The 14,116-nt window shown below is 43.9% G+C and overlaps 2 long non-coding RNA genes across 2 annotated transcripts; one reads left to right on the top strand and one right to left on the bottom strand.

The window, feature by feature from the left end:
* Positions 1-2,241: 2,241 nt before the first annotated feature.
* Positions 2,242-5,646, bottom strand: Gm46224. Its single transcript, XR_001779768.1, has 2 exons — positions 5,189-5,646; positions 2,242-3,035 (listed from the first exon to the last, which is right to left on the bottom strand). It is a non-coding gene; the product is annotated as a predicted gene, 46224 (long non-coding RNA).
* A 1,493-nt stretch (positions 5,647-7,139) lies between these two features.
* Gm40645 lies at positions 7,140-13,381 on the top strand. The gene is made up of 3 exons (XR_871642.2): positions 7,140-7,202; positions 8,740-8,855; positions 12,441-13,381. It is a non-coding gene; the product is annotated as a predicted gene, 40645 (long non-coding RNA).
* Positions 13,382-14,116: the final 735 nt, after the last annotated feature.

Here is a 14,116-nt window from a genome sequence, read left to right as displayed (position 1 = left end):
GATTGCTGCAAACAAGCCTCATGGGTGAAGGTAGAAGTCTGATCCCCAGTGTGCAAGCATAGGGGCCCTACACAAAACCATCCCTTGGGCTCATCATCCAGAGAGGTCTTGGCCAGCTCCCGTGTCGTTTTTTCCTGGGGGAAGAAAACTAGGACACTGAACCTTCATGCAATCAGACGTGCCTTCCACAGGATGCCAACAGCAAGCTATCATCTGTGCAGTGCTTAGCCTTGCAACCCATGGCATAACACAGCATTATAGGTTGGTCTGTGCACGAGGAAAGTTGCCCGTCTCTGGATACCACAGTGCTGTGTGACAATAACTGCTAGATGGCCTAGGGTGAACTCTATGAGCAAGGCCAGCCAGGTTTTAAGGAAAAATTTTAGTGGAGAAATCATGATCACCCTGTCATGTACAATGAGGAAACCTCAGTGATGTGCAAGGGCTGATCAATGATCATTGAGTCTCTCTCATCCCAGTGCAATGGATCCGCAGATCCATGGGGTGGAGCAGATCCAAGAGCAGAGAACTCAGATGCCGAACCAAATTTCAGTGGAGGCCCCTTGTTCAATGGCCACAAGTGCTTGAGTGATAACGACCTTGTCACGTTTCTGTTGAGATCTGAGTTTGCAAACCAACCATAGCATAAACACTATACCACAACATAAGGCTGCACCAAACATTATAGCCCCCACCCACTCCTTAAAATAATAAAATACAGAGACAAGCCAAGAGGTAAAATCTCCAAGGGTCACTGGTTCCACTCTGGTCCCACTGAGGTTCAGGATCTGTATCTGCAGCCTCGACTGCAACCTTTCCAGCTCCTGCGACCAGTTCCCCTTCAGGTGATTTGATAGGTCTGTACTCTTAATAAAAGAATCATTAATATACCTAACAGGAGTAATGCTGCCCAATTAAAGATAATCTACTCTTATACACCTGTGGCTCTTGAGGAGTTTGTCGTGCATAAGGCACATCCAAAAAATATCCCTTTGCAAAAAACAAAGGCAAGGTAAAAGAATTGGAATGTACCGGTAAAGGTACTGGCCATGATCTTACTATGGCCCACAGAGGTATACTTATCCTGGTCTCAATCATCAGGAGCAAGAGGGTCATCTTGGGGTTCATCTTGCTCTTTCACGGTCCTTGTCAGTTGCGTTGGAACCTGAAGCTGTTGTCGATGATCCTGAGGAAACACAAACAGACCCGCTCCTCCAAACCCATTGAGAGTGCTCCTCTCTCACCTGATTCAGCGCCTCATTACCTCTCTGGAGTTCTAAGCCACATCTTTCTCTATCTTCTATGTAATTTCTCACTAACTTCCAGACCAACAAAACCCCTTTTAGTAAAATCCTCTGTTCCTCTGCAAACCTCAAGTCCCCATGGTGCTTGGTGCAACTTGTCCCAAAGCCGGGAACCTTAACTTGTCCCAAAGCCAGGAACCTTAACTTGTCCCATTTACCCGAGAACCTTATCGTCTCAATCTTTTATTTCCTTTCTTTCTTTCCTTTCTTTCTTTCCTTCCTTTCCTTTCTTCCTTTCCTTCTTCCTTCCTTTCCTTCTTCCATTTTCCTTTCCTTTTTCCATATTCCTTTCCTTTCCTTTTTCCATTTCCCTTTCCTTTCCTTTTTCCTTTATCTCTCCTCCTCTTTCTCTCTCCCTTCTCCCTTTTCTCTCCAGGGCGCCCTTTCCCTTTTCTCTCTCTTCCTCGGATCCAGAATCCTTGGAAGGGCCTTGTTTCTTAGGTATACCTTTTTTCCTTTGAGCTCCCAATCTTTTACCCCGCTCTGTTTCTGACATGCTGTCTTGAACCGCCTCCAGCACTCCCTGTTCTGCTTTCACTATAAGGAAAAGGATAAGTGCTGCAAAAACAATTACAAAGGCTTCCATTGCCCCTTCTATTTGTAGAGAAAGACCAGAACCAAACATGCCTCTCAGAACCTTAAAAAACCAACCTGACTGCGTGAGAAACCGGATCCTTCTGCAGCAACTTTATTACACCAGTTTCAACATGAAGAGGAAGACCCCAAGCACCAAAAAGGTGCTGCTTATATACACCTTAGTGTGGCGTGTCCACACCTGATTGGCTGCTCTCCCAGAGCCTCATCACCACGCCCCGGGATGGGCCGTGACTTGGCACAAAAACACTCTCACACATGCGCACATTGCTTGTTTACCAATTAAGCCACGCAGGCACAGTGGAAACCGCTTCCCACACCAAATCACTCATGAGAAACGGTCTTGATGCAAACAGCAAGAAGATTTTATTTCAAGAGCTCTTGGGCCCACAGTCATTCACACTGTGCACCCCACAGGGATAGAGGATCTTGGCGCCCCCCCCTCCCGAGTAGCTGGGAGAGGGGGTATTTAAGGGAAAAAGCCACAAAGAAAGGGGAAGCTGAGTAAACATTCTTGGTCCCTTACACAATGATTCAGGCGCCTGGGTGCGTCACCCAGTAGTCTTCGGCTTCTCAGGCTGAAGGTGGGAGAACAAAGAACTTCATGCTGGGTTTGCTTCTAGGGGTCTGAGAAACATATTGATTTGGGGTCTTACATTCCCCACTCCTTCTACTAAATAGTTCTAATCATAGAACTAGAAAACTTAAACCTCTGACTCAGCACAGCCCGTATTAGCCTTTTCTACTTTTTGATATTGTTGGTGTAGCATAAGGACCTGTACAGTGCTGACCTGCTGTCTGATGAAAAGCCATCCTTTAGGGTGTCACAAAACTAAAAGCTGCACTGTACTAAATCTTGCTCTAATAAAGGCGACTAGCCTATTTAACACACATGGACCTATACTTAAAAGCAGAAGCAAAATAAAAAATGGTCCCATAAGGGTAGATAGTAGGGTGGTCAAGAGTACAAGATAAGGGCCTTTCCACCAAGTCTCAAGGTTTTCTACGTGGTAGCATCTAATGTAGACGGACTCTCTAACTTGGGAGAGATGTGGGGCTTGCAGGTCTTCTTCTCTTGAATAGGCCTTCTGGAGCTCTTTCCACGCTCACTGTCTCACCCACTCGAGCACCTTGAGCCTAGAGAACAAAAGCTGGGAAAGCAGCATGTCTGCACTATGTACAGAGGCTATTTTTACCAGTGGAGCCCCCCCCCCATAGACTAATTCATAGGGAGTCAGTCCAAACTGTCCAGGGGTGTTCTTAACCCTGAAGAGCACAAAGGGTAGGAGAGCTATCCAATCATTAGCACCAGTCTCTGCTGTCAATTTGGTAAGGGTCTCTTTAATGGTTCTAGTCATCCTTTCTACCTGTCCTGAACTTTGGGGCCTGTATGCACAATGTAACTTCCAATCAATCCCCAATATCTTGGCCAATCCCTGCTTTACCTGGGCAAAAAAGGCAGGTCTATTATCAGACCTGATTACCTTGGGTATCCCAAACCTCGGGAAGATTTCTTCTAGGGTCTTCTTGGCTATCACCATGGCAGTCTCAGTCCTGGTAGGAAAAGCTTCTACCCAGCATGAAAAGGTGTCTATAAACACTAATAAGTACTTCTTATCATACTTGACTGGCTTCACCTCAGTGAAGTTTATTTCCCAGTAAGCATTCCGAGTAGCTTTCTCTCAGTCTTCTCTAAGGCAGCATTCCAGAAGGATTAGCATTAACCAACTGGCAAGGCACACAATGTTCGACCACTGAGTCAGTCACTCCTGGTAATGTCAGAACATGATAAGGGGATGTCCTAATCAGTCTCTGCAGATGTTTAGCTCCTAGGTGGGTTAGACGATGTATCTATTGGACATATTCTAGTCCTTCTTTGTGGGGTAGGATCTCTTTCCCTTCTGAGGTTTAGCAAGTCCCCTCTGGGATCCTAGAGAACCAGTCTATCTTTTTATTTCTTGCCAGTCTTCCAGGGTGTATTGCCTCCCAGATCCTGGGGCTTTGGACTTTTCTACTACAGGCAGAAAGTTAACACTCTAGGCAGCCTGCTTGGTGGTTAGGTCTGCCATCTGATTCCCTTTAGCCATAGCATCTTATGTCTTTCTCTGCAGATGTCAACAGCCCTCTTTGTCTGTACATTGTTCCGTGCAGTGGCAAAAGCATACTTGCTGTCAGTGTAAATGTTGATAAACTTCCCCTTTGCCTTTTGTAGAGCTTGTATCAAAGCCACAAGTTCAGCTTTCTGGGCCGATGTCCCACCAGGAAGGCTGCTGGCCTAGATCACTTGCTTTCTATCCACCACTGCTGCCCCCGCCTTCCGCTTATCTTCAACCACGAAGCTACAGCCATCCTTGTATTAGCTTGGACTCTCAGGCCAAGACTGATCTTTCAGATCATTTTGAGTACCAGTTTCTTCTGCCACAATGTCAGCACAGTGGAGTGGGATTAAGGACAGCAGGGGGAGCAAAGGTCACTTGTTTAGTCAACAAGAAGCTCGTGTGATAACATGTCACACGAGCAAGCGTTGGTCATCCATAGGTCAGGGGGCTGTCTGATAATGCTTTTAAGAGTGTGGGGTGCCACTACAGTTATTTGCTGTCCCAGAGTGAGCTTATAAGCCTCCTTGACAAGCAGAACTATGGCAGCAATAGCTTTTAAGCAAAAAAGCCTCCCACTGGCAACAGGGTTTAACTTCAAAGGCTTTCTGGTGATCTGGGGTTCACACAAACACATCCTCTTCCTTGGTTAGGGGGTACAACGGGGCAGCTAAGGTCACAAACTCAGGTGTCCAGAGCCTGCAGAAGCCAGCGGTGCCCGAGAATTCTCCTACTTGCCTTGGTGTAATTGGGGTGGGGATCTGAGTTACAGTCTTTTTCCTGGCTTCCTTTAGCCACCGCTTCCCATCTTGAAGGGTGTATCCCAAATAAGTAACTTCAGTCTGACAAGGCTGAGCCTTTTTAGCTGAGGCTCGGTACCCTAACTCACCTAATTCTCATAAGCATATTGGTCTTCTGTTGCCCAGGTTCCCTATCTGTCTAGGTCCTGTCTTTTCTTTTTTTTCCTACCACTGCGGCCAATATTCTAGTCAAATTTCTCTCTTGTCCATGATCCCTCCTGTCTTCTCTTTTTTTCTGCCTCCCGCTTCTCTCTCTCTCTCTCTCTCTCTCTCTGTCTCTCTCTCTCTCTCTCTCTCTCTTAATATACCTTCTCTTACCTTAGCCAAATTAGTGGGCCATTTTGAGGCACCTCAGAGACCAGAGGCTGTCGATAGGATTTCAAGCTCTCCCTACCTTTAGCCATGTTGTAGTCTCAACCAGGATGAGTCAAAGGGAATCTCATGTTGATCTCATTTTGTAGCTGTGTAGGCTGCCCGTTAGCTCCCAGGATATTTTTTCTAGCCTTTAACAGAATTCTCTCTCGCTCCTTGGTTGTGAAGAGTGTATGCAGCAGCTGCTGACAATCAGTTGGAGGCTCCAATTCAGGAGAAGCCTTCACTTTCGATTTCTCTTGTAACACCAGTGCACAATCACAATTTTGGGAAGCAAAACTCGATTTTAACAGTGTAAACAATCTATTCTCTTTAAAAATCAACACCAAAAACATTACTTGTTACAAAGTTTGGCTGCCTGTTCCTGCACACAAATGCAAGAAGGTGCAGCCCCCAATACCTCAAAGGGACACTGCCCTATATCCTATCTTTTATAAGTCTGGTTTCTAGGATAAGAATTACATAGAATATTACCCAATTCAGGTGTATCTTTAGAGACCTGTTTTCATGGGTTGTCTCATGCTGCATGTTGTTTTAAATTACTCCAACCCAGAGTTACCAGTTTTAAGCCAACTTTCTGTTTCCAATGTTACAAATTTTTAATCATAACTGATAACTATGAGCCAATAATCTATAACCAAGACATATAAAACATATTTGTACCTTTAAAACTATTTAGAAACAAAAAATGAAATGGCTGCATACATTTGCTTATTTTAAACCAAACAAAATTCTTAATTTCTTTCTAGCTGTAATTTCAAGAGAGGAGCTCCTTGTTATCTGATGAATCCAATAATCACAAGCACAGAGATTTTTGTAGGAAAAACAGCCATCAGTTTCCTTACCATAGAACTTGAGAAGCTGCTGGTCCCTTTAAGAGCAGCGTTTATAATCAGCTCCTAGCAGGGCTTCTCCAGCCACACTAGACTACAGATGCAGGGCTCCAAAGGCCAATTGATACTGTCTATTTATTTTTTCGTTTTCTCTTTCACCAAATTATCTCCAGATAGTCGGAGAGTACTGCTTTTCTCAAACTCATTCTCTCATGTGTAAACTATCTCTAGTTCTAACTTCAGTCCAATAGTTAAGAGTCAGTCGAAGGGGAGTGCTAATGGTCTGCCCCATCGTCTAAGTTACATACATGGAGACAGACAAGACACACACACACAAAGATTACAATAACTGAGACCAGGACCTGCCTCCTGTGGGACTTCTAACACCCAGAAACAGAATCAGACAGCCCGGCCGAGTGAGCACAAAATCTCTCCTCTCCAGGAGGGATTCCAACTCAGGCACCCAGATGGAAAATCTCCAGGCATCCCTGGAGCTCCCTCAGACCTCCTGGGTCATCTCCCAGGGTAGCAGCCTGTGGTCCTCCTAGCATGTCTGCTGACCACAGTCCTCCAGTCCTCATGGCCCAAAAGGACAGCTGCAAATACAAACCGCACGTTTCAGAAAATCCCATTGTCTACAAACACTGTTGTCTGTTTCCACCTAGACTACCAGAACCAGAGAAACCAAACCCAAGCAGATCCAAACTCAGGCTGTGCTGTGCTTCAGAAACAAAGGACAAGACACAAGATAAACAAACTAACACAGAAAACAGACACTCAGAACAGGGACGCCAGCCGACACGCACACATTCCAGAGGGGATCCCCATACCTCCAAGTAGGTTCTCGGTTGTGAGGGGTGGTCACGTTTTTCCTGGCCAACGCACCAAATGAAAGACCCACAACGTGAGGACTCCCCCACGTTCTTACTCAGGAGAGGTGACACCCCAAATCACTTACGAGAAACAGTCTTGATGCATACAGCAAGAGGATTTTTATTTCAAGAGCTCTTGGGCCCACAGTCATGCACCCCGTGCACCCCACAGGGATAGAGGACCTTGGCGCCCTGAGTAGCTGGGAGAGGGGGTATTTACGGGAAGAAACCAGAAAGAAAGGGGAAGCTGAGTAAACATTCTTGGTCCCTTACACAATGAGTCAGGTGCCTGGGTGGGTTATCCAGTGGTCTTCGGCTTCTCAGGCTAAAGGTGGGAGAACAAAGAACTTCATGCTGGCTTTGCTTCTAGGGGTCTGGGAAACATATTGTGTTGGGGCCTTACGTGTGTGTGTGTGTGTGTGTGTGTGTGTGTGTGTGTGTGTGTGTGTGTGTGTGTGTCTGAATTGATAACAATGTATTCTTTGGAAAGTATTTTGATCTATTCCTCTGTTCAAATTGGCTGGAGTTCAAACTACTGCTTGGTGTAACTTAAAATATACAGAGAAGACTATTTTAAATTAAGGACTCTATTATCTCACATGGATGAGGGCTTCTGGATATTTTCCATATCTTTTAATTGTTTGTTAAGGGGAAATTTCTGGTATCCTTTGTCTTCAGACTTTCTGTTTTTCTCTGTTCAAATAACTCTCCTTTCTTAATGTAGGTAAGAAACTAACTATACTAACTTTTGGGTTGTAATAATTTTGTACCATTGAGTTGAACCATCTGGGCAGTCTGTTTTTTAAGTGAAATTTCAGGCTTATGTGTGTACTACTTACTAGTATTAGAAGTATTTATTTAGGGTTTTTGTTTAGTTCTTTCTTGACAAGAGAGCTACATTAGCATTTTCTTTTTAAAGTCAGTTTTTCTCTTTTGTGAAAATCCTAGAAAATTCTAGATTCTCAACAAAGCTTTATTAGGTCTTAGGTAGTTGTGACTCAGCTCTGAAAGGGATTTTTTTTTTAATTTGAAAGAATTGATTTTAGCCCAGGAACAACTCACCTTCTAGTATATTGTTCTTTTGTCTAGCTTATGTGAAGAGGCAGGAAAACTTTGTGTGTTATGTGTTTCTTTGTTCTGAGTTTTCTACCCTCTAAGCCTGTGTTGTTTCACTTGCAATTTGTTTCACTTGTCAATTGTACAACATTATAGTTGTCTTGTAAATTAATACATAAAAGGAAATGATACAATAAAGTATGTTCTTAACCAAAAAAAAAAAAATCTGAATTTGGGGTCTGAAATTCACATTTGATTATATGTTAAAAATTAGAATTTCATTGGTATGCATGAATCTCCAATTTATTTCTATTGGTATAATATTTAAAATTATGGAGGGTAAACTTATTTATACCAGAATTATAAAAGTCTGTTCATAGTTTTTGTTTCATTGTCCATTCCTACAATCTGAACCTGGGATCTGAGTTGCCTGTTTTTCATTGTAAGAAATCAAAAGCCACAGAAAACTGACTCTGCTGTTTTCAATTGAGTCCGTCTATCAGAAACCTTACTGGAGCTATGCCTGGTGATAGCATACTTTTAATCCAAGCAGGCAAATCTCTGTGAGTTCTTTGCCAGCCTGGTCTACATGGAGAATTCCAGAACACCCTGTCTTCAAAAAACAAAACAAAATCAAAAACCAAAAAAGTTAGGTGATGTTATATGGTGATGAGTATATGAGCTTATTTAAGATTTAATGCATAAGTGATTAAATATCAAATGTTATTTAAAATTCCATGGGGGAAAAAGCCATTACATGTTCTTAACATCCTTTTGTACTTAGAAACAATTCAATTTTTTTTTCCTCACAGGAAAAACATTGGCTTTTACAAATAACTGTGACATAGGAAGGTCACCTTTTCATCCTGGTGCTAACACCAGCTGGAATGGCAGTATTACCAGAATAAAATCCTGAAAAGAAACGCAGGTACACATGAGTTCTTTAAAGCCGTAATACACCTATGGGTGGCTTCTGGGTGCTGCTGCTGGTGTTGGTGCTTTAGAAGTAAAAGTAGAATTAGAATAATTAGCATTTTCAAGTTGAAGGCCTTAAGGATGCCAGTGACTGTAGAGAGAATATCTTGTGTATTGCACGGATGCATCACCTTTCAGTTAAAATAAAACTATGGCCTATAGGAAAGGGTAGAATAGAAGATGGGACAGTCAGAAGGCAGAAAGAATTCTGGGATAGAGCCATGTGTGGGAGACTTTCCCTGGAAAATGTGATGAGACAGACACATTGTACATGAGCCCAGCTAACCGGCCACGTGGCATAATGTAGATTTGAGTAAGTGGGTATAATACATTATGGCCTAGTCAGAGAAGAGCCTAGCTATATGGCCAATGTATTTGTAAATATATTTTGAGTCTGAGTCTTATTGCTGTGAGCATGGGGCTGGGAGGAAGAACCAGGTGCAAACTTCTATAAGTGACAACTTGAATCAAACAAGATCTAAAACTGAGCAGATGACTGGTGTGTAGTTAGGTTTTCTGGAGTTGGATGATGGTGTTTTTCCTGCAGCTCAATCCACTTTGTATACATTTAGATTGGTAATGAAAAACATGATTTTTTTTTCATATTAACTAGGTGAGTTATTAGCCAGTAGTTTTGAGAATTTAAAGCTAGACACTATGGTACCTAATCCCAAACTTTGGGAGATGTTACCAGGAGAATAGTACTTTCAAAGGAATGTGACAGAGTAGAGAAACCGCGATGAAGGACACAACCTCTGTTGGAACCAGAATCTAAATGTCAGGATTATCAAATGCCTCACTGAGTTGGGTTGGGCTGGGCTGACAAGAGTCTGACTAGCCAATGAGGAGTGTGGTAGAGCTTCGGGTGGCATTTTGGGAGAGCAGACCTCTTCCCAAGTATTACAGCTTGTAGGACAGAAGGCTCAGATGATGGAGTAGTTCTCGAACAACTTTATCCTTCCAGATAGGATTCTTATACACAGTTTTGGGGTGGGTCAGTGACTGACAACAGGTATTTCTCATTGGCTTAGTCTAAGAACTTGGGGAAACCTTATTTGCATGTGGGAGGGATAGCTGCTGCTTCTGATGGCCACACACACTGATGGCCACACACCTCTCTGTGCGGATGGGGGAGCTGTGGGAGGCTGTAGCTTTGACAGGAGCCAGGGACCCAAGGGGCATGGCCGAACACCTGACTTCCCTTACAGGCAAAAGTCACCTGCTGGGTCTCTGGGGTTCTAAGCCTGAGCTCGACTGGAGACCATACTGCCTGTGCAAGCTTATAGCCCCACACTTATTCTCAATGATTTCTTTTCACTCTTGTGTCCTGGCCTCTGATTTCTCCAACGATTCCTCCACATTCTTTCTCCAATTGCCTGTCATGTGTTTGGCCCCCCAGTGAGGGCAGTGAATCCCTGCATTTCCATGAATCTCACATGAAGTAGCTCACTCTGCTGGTGGAGAAACCCATGCACTCTGCTGCACTGTGGAACAGGTCAGCCTGGCCAATGAAGAAAACTGTGGTGCTGCCTCTCAGTCCAGGACATTGGGGGTGCGTGGACCACACTCAGTGTTTACTTCCAAGGTGAACTTTCTGTAATTTCCAAATGAGACTCTTATTTTAAAAGTCCTTCAAATATAAAGGTCATGTAACTTCTTTTTAAAGATTAATTCATGGTTGTAACTTTGGAATATAGCATATTGTGGCTGTTGTCTTTGTTTAATGGCATTCTCTTTGGTCTGTTATTGACAACCCTTAAATTCTTACAGATTTGATAATGGACTGCTGCAGGAACACTAGATAATCTGCTCACTTTCTGTCTTTAGGCTATTCCAGTGCCACACACTTGCCATGATTTGTGCATGCTGCATACAAGGGCTGTGTGGTGTTACCTCACCTTCTTACTCTGCAGCATTCCCATGGGTGGTGGAATGTGGGTGTCCTGGCCTCCTTGGGGCTGGGATGGTCTGTGTCTGTTGGGATCAACCACTTTCTCAGTGGGGGGGGGAGGTCTTTTGTAGAAGTATAGTTGGTTGAGTCCAGTGAATCTTCAGATATCTGGGCTCATTGCTGCAGGAGAGACTTTGTGGGTGGCTGAGCTGTTGGTAATCTCTAGTTTTGAGTCTTTTTGAGCTCCCAGGAGTCTGTTTGTTTTTGCCTGGCTCAGTGCTGCTGACTGATTCAGGAATATGGGCAGTATAATTTGTGCCAGTTTACCTCACATGCCATGCCAGGTAGTTAGTAAAATGGTCCCTTGGCACCTTACAAGGGCCATTCCAGTAGCCCCTGCTGTTACTGACATTTGTTCTGCTGTGTCATTTCCCCTACCCACCCACCTCCTGACTCTAGTGCCCCCTCAATGTTCTTAGATGAGTGTCCCTTGGGGCCCTAATGGTTTACTTTGAAAAAATTAGGGTCTTCATAGTAGGCCTGAGCCTCCTGGATACAGTCACTAGGAATAATGGAATAAGACCGAGGTTCTAGTTGTTGGCCTGATTAAGAGACACAGCCAGGGGCATTTGTGTTGTGTTGCTAGAGGATGAAATCCATAGACCTGGCAAGATGGACAAGAGTGAAAGCATTTGCCAAGAATGTTTTCATTAATCACGGATGTGAGTCGGAGGTTTGAAGACTCTCATCCTTGTGGTCATAGTACCAACCACAAATGATGCCAACTAGCTATGCAATGGCATTATTCCTATGACCTGCAGCACAACTTACTGTAAAGCAAAGTCTTTGGTGTCTAAGAGAAGTGTGGGTGTAAAGCTGAAACTTAAAGGAATTGATGGAAGTGCACCAGCAGAAGTGGAGCCTGTGGCTTATTTTGACTCAACACAGGAAACCTCACCCAGCCTGGACACAGACAGGATTGACAGATAATAGCTCTTTCTCAATACCATAGATGGTGGATCATGGTCATTCTTAGTTGGTAGAGTGATTCCTCTGGTTAATTCCAATGAGGATTTAGATTCTGTAATGCTAACAAGTTATGATACCCCCCAAGCAGTCAGCATCCCCCAACATTTTGAGGTACAAGTGGCATTCAGCTGCCTGAGGTTGAGCAATTACAGGTCAGTGATGCTGTTAGATATCTTGGGCTGCACACCCATAACACTGACTGGCTCAGTATGTGCTTACCCTATGCTGACAGGCATGGGTAACCCGGTTGAACCCTGTTTGTGATGGGAATTCGGGATTGCAATCTTCCCCATAAAGGAGGAATTCCCAGTAAATGCCAGTTAATAGCTTGTGTTGACTAAGTCCCTGCCATTTGTACACACTGCCCATCCCTACTACTGAATGGATGGCTTAGAGAGGGCCTCAGATCAGCCCCACCAGGTTGTCTGGTGAAACCATGTTGGCATGTCCTTGGTAAGGAGGGGCACTAGCTGGTGGGGTGGCAGCTGCTGCTGCTGCTGCACTGACTGCAGTGTGCATGTAGTAAAGAGAGAGACAGCAGCATGGGAGATGAGAGGGTATTGTTTTTGTGTGGCTGGTAGTGAATTTGGATGTGGTGGTCACCTATAGGCTTTTTAGGTCTCTTGAAGTATGAAGCTTGATGCTGCCTCCATCCTTCTTCCTCGAATCATGCTGGCTCTCCCTCAGCAAAGTACTGCCTCTCCCTCCAGGAAGATTGTTCCACAACCAGAGCATGCAAGGTAGGCCAGGCTCATGCTGTGGTTGGGCCTTTCTCATGGCTTTCTCTGTCATGTATGACTGGGGGTTGCCTAGTCCAGCACTCGCCTGTAGGATGTGTTCGTGCATCCCTCGATGCATAGGTTTCCCGGGAGGATCGTGAAAGGCTGAGTGTGTTTTGTTCCCAATTCTAAGAAGGGGCAAAGTGTCCACACTTTGGTCTTCGTTCTTCTTGAGTTCATGCGTTTAACAAATTGTATCTTATATCTTGGGTATCCTAGGTTTTGGGCTAATATCCACTTATCAGTGAGTACATATTGTGTGAGTTCCTTTGTGATTGTGTTACCTCACTCAGGATGATACCCTCCAGGTCCATCCATTTGCCTAGGAATTTCATAAATTCATTCTTTTTAATAGCTGAGTAGTACTCCATCCATGTAGCTGTTTTGTTCTCTCTCAAATTCACTTTTATTTTTAAAAGTTTACATATCTAGGTACATATTTCTAAATATATAAATGCAGTCTGCTTAATTTGTATAATGTTATTTATATGTCTATATTATAGAGCTGACCACATTTCTAGGAGATGCAATCTCATACCACACTTCCTGTTCCTCTGGTTCTTAGAATCCTTCTTCCCCTTATTGCATGATGATCTCTGAGCATTAGTTGCAAAAGAGTGTTAGATCCAGATGGATGCCCTGGATCTGGGCATCACATGATCACTGTTCTTTACTTTTACAGGTTTCAGTTTGTGTAATGTGCTTGTCTGTGGTGAATACACACACACACACACACACACACACACACACACACACACACACACACACACACAACACCAAAACACCTGCAGGCTCTGTGCATGCTGCTCTCCTGTCTCTGTGAGTTCCTGTGAGCTTTAATTGTGTTTTCATAGCAATGGTTCTCACCCTCTGGGTCACTACCTCTTTGGGGGACACATGACATTTTCACATGGGTCACATATCAGATATCCTGCATAACGGAGAATTACCTTATAATCTGTGACAGAATCAAAACTACAGTTATGAAATAGCAACAAAAATAATTTTATGGTTGGGGGGTCACCAAAAGATGATGAAATGTGATAAAGGGTCCCAGCATTAGAAAAGCTGAGAACCAGTGGTTTAGAGCATCTTGTTCAGGTGTTGATCTCCATTCCCTCAGGCTCGTAGACCCTTTTTGGCTCCTTTACCTCTGGGTTCACTGAGCTGTAAGGGGGTGGGTTTGAGGAAGGGATCTGTTTAGGAATGAATGCTCAGGTACTTACTCATGTGCATATAAAGAATGTCATTAGGAGTCATTTTTATTGCTACTTTTCAGTTTTCAAAGTACAATGTTTTTTTACACTATAATCCTAGTATACCTTGTGTCTGGTTCTCGGCCACCCAAGTGCTGTTGAGGACAGGTTCTGTCTTATGTAGTGGGCTTTAATTCAGCTGTGATTTCAGTTGGTTACTCTCACAACCTTTTGCCGCCACTGACCTTGCAGATATTGTAGGCATGACTCCAATGTAGATTGAAGACTTTGTGGCTGGGCTGGTGCTTATGTTTCTCTT

Source organism: Mus musculus, chromosome 10 (assembly GCF_000001635.26).
Source record: "Mus musculus strain C57BL/6J chromosome 10, GRCm38.p6 C57BL/6J".
Classification (NCBI taxonomy): Eukaryota; Metazoa; Chordata; class Mammalia; order Rodentia; family Muridae; genus Mus; species Mus musculus.
The sequence above is the reverse complement of the archived record's forward strand: the minus strand, read 5'-3'. Positions and strand labels throughout refer to the sequence as shown.